A 7,500-nucleotide genomic window follows, 5' to 3' on the forward strand; every position below is an offset into this window, starting at 1 on the left:
AGGAAGGAAGAGGAAGAGGCAAAAATATAACTGACGTAAGAAGCGTAGATGATGAAGGGAAGGGAATGGAGTCAACAATGCAGAGTGGGGACGGGAAAAAGATAATGAAGCAAAAACAATGACAGTAATTACGGACAACGACGGAAAAAGAAGAACGAGGAAGAGGAGGAGGAGGAAGACGCAAAGAGAGGAAGTCAAAAATAAATGAAAAACGTATAAAATGCACGCGAGAGAAAAGGAGAAAAACAAAGAAAAAGGAGAAAAAACAAAGGAGCAAAAATACTAAAAGAGAAAGGGAAAGAGAAGAGCAGAAAGGAAGGGAAGGGAAAAGAAGGGAGGGGAGGGGAGGGGAGGGGAGGGAAGGGGAGGAGAAGCGAAGGTAATGGATGGGATAGGAACGGAAGGGAAGGGAGAGAAGCGAAGACGAAGAAATGGGAAGGGGAGGGAAGGGAAGGGAAGGGAAGGGAAAGAGAAGGCAGAGAAGGGAAGCAAAGGGAAGGGATGGAAAGGGAAGAGAAGTGAAAAGAAGAGAAGGGAGGGGAAGGGAAAGAGAAGGCAGAGAAGGGAAGGGATGGAAGGGGAAGGGAGGGGAAGGGAAGGGAAGGGAGGGAAGGGAAGGGAAGGGAAGGGAGGGGAAGGGAAGGGAGGGGAAGGGAGGGGAAGGCAAGGGAAGGGGAGGCAATAATCGTGATATTTATGGCCGCAACTCCTTCCCCGTGACCAACTGAGCTCGAAACCAACAAACGAACGCATAAATCACTGCAATAACCTGAATCATGAAAAACTCTCTCTCTCTCTCTCTCTCTCTCTCTCTCTCTCTCTCTCTCTCTCTCTCTCTCTCTCTCTCTCTCTCACACACACACACATATACACACACACATATATATACACACACACACACACACACACATATACACACACACACACACACACACAGGTAGAAACAGGTGATTATGCCAGGTGGACGTCCAATTAGCGCCGTCCCCAGGTAGATATTAACCCTACACACTCTCTCCTTAATCCACGCGCCTCGAAGAGAAGTCCACCTCCGACTGACTTCTAAATTGGATGAAAATTAATTCGTAAATCACAAACCGTCTTAAATTAAACCCGGCAAGCCTTGATATTAAAACCACTGGGGCATAGAAGGTCCTCCCTGTGACTCCTCTTCTTCCTCCTCCTCCTCTTCTCCTTTCCTCGCATGCTTCCTTGGGTCTTCCTTGGTGCTTCCGGAGTAGGAGAAGAGGAAGGGAGAGAAGGAGGAGGAGGAGAGGGAGGAAAAATGAGAGGAGGACGCGGAGTATCGATGTCCCATATCCTCCTTTTTTCCCCGTCCCTATTTATTTTCTTCTGAAGGTTAAAGGGCAGTAATAATTCTCCTCCTCCTCCTCCTCCTCCTCCTCCTTCGGTTCCTCTTACTACCTGCTCCTGACCCTACTTCTTCTTCCCTTCTTCTTTTTTCTTATCCTATTCCTTCATTCCCCTTTACAAGCTTCAATTATTATCTTATTCGTCTATTTTATATACGTATTTTTTCTTCCATTATTCCCTTCTGTACCATTTCCTCCTCCTCCTTTTCCTACATTTTGTTCCTCTTCTTCCCTTTGATCCTTTTCCCTGATATCACTTAACAAATATCAATACACCTTTTTCCTTATCTTTCTATACATGTCCTCTTCTCCCTCTTTCCCATCTCCTCATTTCATCCTTGACCTCCTCCTCCTCCTTCTCTTCCATTCTCTCTCTACCCCTCCTCTCTCTCCTCCAGCCCCCTATCACATCCTCGCCAACACACGGCACGCAACACACCAGTCAAATCGCAGCAACACCTACAAGTTACCAATACTCAAACAAGGAGGCGCCAACTTGAAATTATCCGCGCGCCTCAAGTTCCAGGGCGCGAGACTGGTCAAAGTGTGCCATTAGCTTGATAGGGAGCCGTCAGAGGAGAGAGGCCGCGTCCACGTAGCCCTGATGATGATGATGATGATGTCTGAGGGGTAACTAACGCCTTTGCAACGGGGTCTAGGTTCTTCGTCTCGTCGTTTGAGTTTCAGGGTAGTTGGTTGTGCTTCTTTTGTTGTTGTCGTTGTTATTGTTATTGTTATTGTTCTTCTTCTTCTTCTTCTTCTTCTATTTTATGTACTTGTTTGTGGTTATGATTCTTGGGGCCTTTCGTTTTCCACATAAATAAATTACTATCTATTTAAATGACTGAAAACGAGCTAAATGTGACAGCCCAAGACCAATAGATAAAACAGATGAGGGAGCGAAAAAAAAAAAGTATATTATCAGCTATCTTCCTATCGTAAAACATTAAATGAGATAGAAAGAACAAACGACGCAAACGATTAGATGAAAAACCGTACTCAGATAAAACTATATATACACAAATTTTCCTCGCACTAAACACTCAAGCACTCGTCACTGGATAGCCAAGGACACACGTATATTATATGTGCCCTGAAGACTGATTAAGTAGCCTGATTTGGTTTCAATTAAGAGTGTGAGGCGTGTGTGGATGAGGGGAGTGTGTGCATATGTGGTGTGTGTGTGTGTGGGGGGGGGGGGAGGGAGGGAGGGGGGGTAGTATGACTGCCTGCATGTGGACTGACTGAGTGGAGCTGGGTGGAGATGTGGAAAGATGAGGATGCACTTGTTTACTATAAATAAAAAAAAAGAGAACGGATGAAAACGAAGAGAAAAAGAGATCATATTTAGTACTACCTGGAGTGTGGTGATAATTACAGGTGAGGGACGACCAGGTAAGGTGTGTGAAAGCAGGTGTATTTTTTGTGGGGTTTTTTTTACAGCAGAGGAGACAGTGCAAAGGCGTAAAAAAACAAAGAAAACAATAATGAAAAAAAAAAAGGCCGCTACTTACTGCTCCTTTTGTGTAGAGATGATAACATTATTTGCATATTTCCATCAGATATTATTAGCGATGGAATAAACTCATTATCTCCCCTTAATAAGAAAAGAGATCAGCGGTTATTTTTCTCTCTTTCATTAATTTCTTTTTTATGAGCCAAATTCTATTATTCAATCTCAACTTTTTCTTCTTTTCTAACTTCATTACTTATTCTTATTCCTATTATATTTTCCATTTTTTTTTCCTTCTTTCAATTTCCTTTTTTTTATAATGAGCCAAACTCCTAATAGCCTTCTCTCTTTACCTAATATCCTTACTCCATTACTCATCTTTTTCTTCATTCATAAAAACATTCTAATTATATTCTCCATTTCCTTCTCCCTTTTATGAACTCCTTTTTTTTATTAAGCCAAACTCTTCATAGTCTCCTCTCTTTACCTAATATCCTTACTCCATTACTCATCTTTTTCTTCATTCATCTAATCTTCTTTCCATTATTCATCTTTTTTTCCTCAGGTATTTCCTAATCTTCTTACTCCATTATTCATCTTTTTTTTTTCCTCAGGTATAAAAAAAAACATTCCTATTAAAATTTCTGTTTTTCTCCTTTTTATGAATTTCCTTTTTTTTCTAATAAGCCAAACTCTTCACAGTCTTCTCTTTTTCCTAATCTTCTTTCGCCATTATTCGTCTTTTTTTCCTCAGGTATATAAAAAATAAACATTCCTATTTAAATTTCTGTTTTTCTCCCTTTTATGAATTTCCTTTTTTTTTTATTAAGCCAAACTCTTTATAGTCTTCTCTTTTTCCTAATCTTCTTTCTCCATTATTCATCTTTTTTCCCTCAGGTATATAAAAAAAAAACATTCCTATTAAAATTTCCCTGTTTTTCTCCTTTTTATGAATTTCCTTTTTTTTTCTAATAAGCCAAACTCTTCACAGTCTTCTCTCTTTCCTAATCTTCTTTCTCCATTGTTCATCTTTTTTCCCTCAGGTATATAAAAAAAAACATTCCTATTAAAATTTCCCTGTTTTTCTCCTTTTTTATGAATTTCCTTTTTTTTTAATCAGCCAAACTCTTCACAGTCTTCTCTCTTTCCTAACCTTCTTTCTCCATTATTTCTCATCCATAAAAAAACATTCTTATTATATTCTCCATTTTTCTGATTCTCCCATTTTAAATCTTTACCTTCGTCACGTCTCCGCTTTTTCCGAGTCTCTTCTTTCTGCCTTCCTTAATTAACTTCTTCTTTTTCTTCTTCTTCTACTTCTTCTTCTTCTCATTCCATTTATATTCTGAACTATTTCACCTTCCACATCCTCCTTTCACATCAACTTCACTGTCTCTCACTCTCCCCCCCTCTCTCTCTCTCTCTCTCTCTCTCTCTCTCTCTCTCTCTCTCTCTCTCTCTCTCTCTCTCTCTCTCTCTCTCTCTCTCTCTTGGACAATTGTTTACTTTCTCTCCATTCCTCTTCACACTTTTCTTTCTCTCGCTTCCTCACTTTTTTTGTTCTTTGTTCTTCTCTTCTCCTCGTGTTCTCCATCTTCGTTCCCTCACCCTCGATACTCTTATTTTATGTCTTTCTCTTTCTCTTTCCCTCCCTTTCTTCCTTTTCTTTTTTTGTTACCTGGAGGAGGAGGAGGAGGAGGAGGAGGAGGAGGAGGAGGAGGAGGAGGAGGAGAAGGTGGTGATATAGAACGTGTCAGTTTCCGAGCATGTGACTCTCCCTTTCATTTTACCTCCTCTCCCTTCTCCTTCTCCCTTTTCCCCCTTTCATTTTACCTCCTCTCCCTTCTCCTTCTCCCTTTTCCCCCTTTTATTTTACCTCCTCTCCCTTCTCTTTCTCCCTTTTCTCCCTTTCAATCTAGCATTTCCTTCGCTTCTTTTGGCTATTCGTGTCTCCCTTCCCCGCCACATTAACCTCCCTCTCCCTCTCCCTTCTTCTCCCTCTCCCTCTCTTTTCTCTTCGTGTATAACTAACCTTTCCCCTCTTTTGTCACTCCCTCCAGTATGTCTCCCCTCTACTGTTCCTCTCTCTCCCCTTTCCCGCCCTTCCCTCCCCTCTACTGTCCCTTTCTTCCCTTTCCTTCCCTTCGCCCTGGTCACCCTTCCCTCACCTCTACTGTCCATCTCTCCCCTTTCCCTCTGTTTACCCTTTCCTCCCCCTCTTCTGTCCCTCTTTCTCCTTTCCTCCTTTCCCTCCATTCTTGTCCCGTTCTCCTCTTTCCTCCATTCCTCCCCTTTAACGTGGTCACCCTCACCTCTTCTCCCCCCCTTTCTCCTCTCCTCCCTAACTCCTCATTCCACCTGCCCCCCTCTCCCCCCCTCACCTTGTCACGCAGGCCAGGTATATACACACGGCAGGGCGCACTAATCATTATCGCCTCGCCACCTTTCATTACGTGATTATAAAGTGTCTCACATGATTCACAAACCTCATGCATTACACACACACACACACACACACACACACACACACACACACCTCACCTGTGACTCACCTGACGAGGAACCACGAACTCGCCAAATTTACGAGGCCCGGCGTACCTGAGCCATTAGGGGCCAACACACCTGTACCGCCACCGCCACCACCATCTTGGGCGTGTGTGATCCGCCGCCGCCGCAAAATAATAATGGTGATGATGATAATGATGATGATGATTATAAAAAGTATAAGAAGAAGAAGAAGAAGAAGAAGAAGAAGAAAAAGAAAGAGAAGAAAATGAAAATGATGATGATGATGATGAAGTAGAAACGGAACAAGGAAAAAAACAAGAACTAGAGGAACGAAAAAGAATAACATTAAAAAAAAAAAAAAAACGCAAAAGACAAACACACACACACACACACACACACAATCTAGTATGCATTATCTTGGCCCCGTGGTGGTGGTGGTGGTGGTGGATGTGGTATCAGGTTAATGGACAGAAAATTGGGGTGAATCGAGCAGAAAGATATAGAGAGATTAGAAGCAGGTGATGATAATGACGATGATAGTGATGGTGGTGGTGATAGTGATGATCTTGGTGGTGGTGGAAGGGAAGAAAAAGAGAGAGAGATTGATTTAAGCCACAATTTTCTTACATGTCGGCATCGCAGTTTGCCTGATTGAAAAACCTCTCGTAGAAGGTGCCGGGGTTTTCAAGGACTGTTTTGTGATCCTGGTGATAGTTTTACACGACTTCTGCGCTTTGAACGGTAAAAAAAACACTCATAAAAACCGATGAGTCTTCCCTTTGGCCTTAGAAAATGGTCGTACTGGGGGGTTGAAAAATATGAACCTTCTCCGACCCCTCCCTCCCTCCCCACATACGAGTTCTGTTCCTGTCTGCTTCCATTTTCCTTCCCGTGCGGGCAAATTTTTTATCCTCGCCCTGATCTTGCCTCGCCTTGATTAAGCTTAACCTTTTAAACCGCGCCTCAACAACAGACTGCATCCATTCGCCGCACGAGAAGCTGCAAAACTTTTAATTAATTTTATTCGTCTTGACGCGACCCAAGTTTTTCTCTTCCTTTTTGTCTTTTATACCCCTTCCGTCTCCTCCCCCCTCTCTCTCTCTCTCTCTCTCTCTCTCTCTCTCTCTCTCTCTTCCTCCCTTCCATCTCCCCTCCATTTACCTCTCTTTAGCTTTCCCTCAATTCCTTCTCCCCTCCTCTCTCTCTCTCTCTCTCTCTCTCTCTCTCTCTCTCTCTCTCTCTCTCTCTCTCTCTCTCAAGTTTTACGATAACCTCCGCAGTTTAAGAGATAGAAGATGGGAAGGGCCGCCCATCTACACCCAGCGATAGTGTGGCGGTGATGGGGTGATGGCGACCTTCTCCCTTTACCCCGAACACCCCGTCACTATAGGGGAGATGAAGGGAGGTGGAGGGGGGAGATGAAGGGGCGTATAAGAGGGCGTGGTAGCATGTAGACTCCTCTTGTTACTTCCTATCGCAGTCCTCCCCACTCCCTTATCTCTCCCTTCCTTTTCCTCCTTCCCTCCCACCCTCCCTCTCATCTCTCCCGTTACTCCACCTTTGCCCTTTCTGTCTATAACGTTTTTACCTTTTGTCTATATTTCTTTCGCTTTATCTATCGTACTCCCTTTCCGCCCCATTCATTCCTCTGTCCCTTTCTTCCCTCCTCTTACGTAACCTTCCCTTCTCACCTTCCCTCCTATCTTCATCTTTCCCTTTGCTATTCACTGTTAAGTTTTCTTTTTTATGAGTTCATCTTTTGTCTATCTTTCTCGCCCAAGACTGAAGAGGATTTATTTTTCTTTTATTTTTCTTCTTTTAACTATTCTTTTTCGTAATTATTATTTTTTCAGCTTTCCTTCCCTTCCTTCTTCCCTTCCCATCCTTTCCTTTCGTTCCTCTTCCCTTACACTCCTTCCTCTCCTTCTCTTTCCTGCTTCCCTTCCCTTCCCTTCCCTTCCTTCCCTTCCCTTCTTCCCCTCCATTCCTTTCCTTTCGTCCTCTTCTTCTCTTTCCTTCCAACCCTTCCTCTCCTTCTCTTCCCTGCTTCCCTTCCCTTCCCTTCCCTTCCCTTCTTCCCCTCCTTTCCTTTCCTTTCGTTCCTCTTCTTCTCTTCCCTTCCACCCCTTCCTCTCCTTCTCTTCCCTGCTTCCCTTCCCTTCCCTTCCA

The sequence above is a fragment of the Eriocheir sinensis genome, chromosome 48, assembly GCF_024679095.1.
Source record: "Eriocheir sinensis breed Jianghai 21 chromosome 48, ASM2467909v1, whole genome shotgun sequence".
NCBI classification, from domain to species: Eukaryota; Metazoa; Arthropoda; class Malacostraca; order Decapoda; family Varunidae; genus Eriocheir; species Eriocheir sinensis.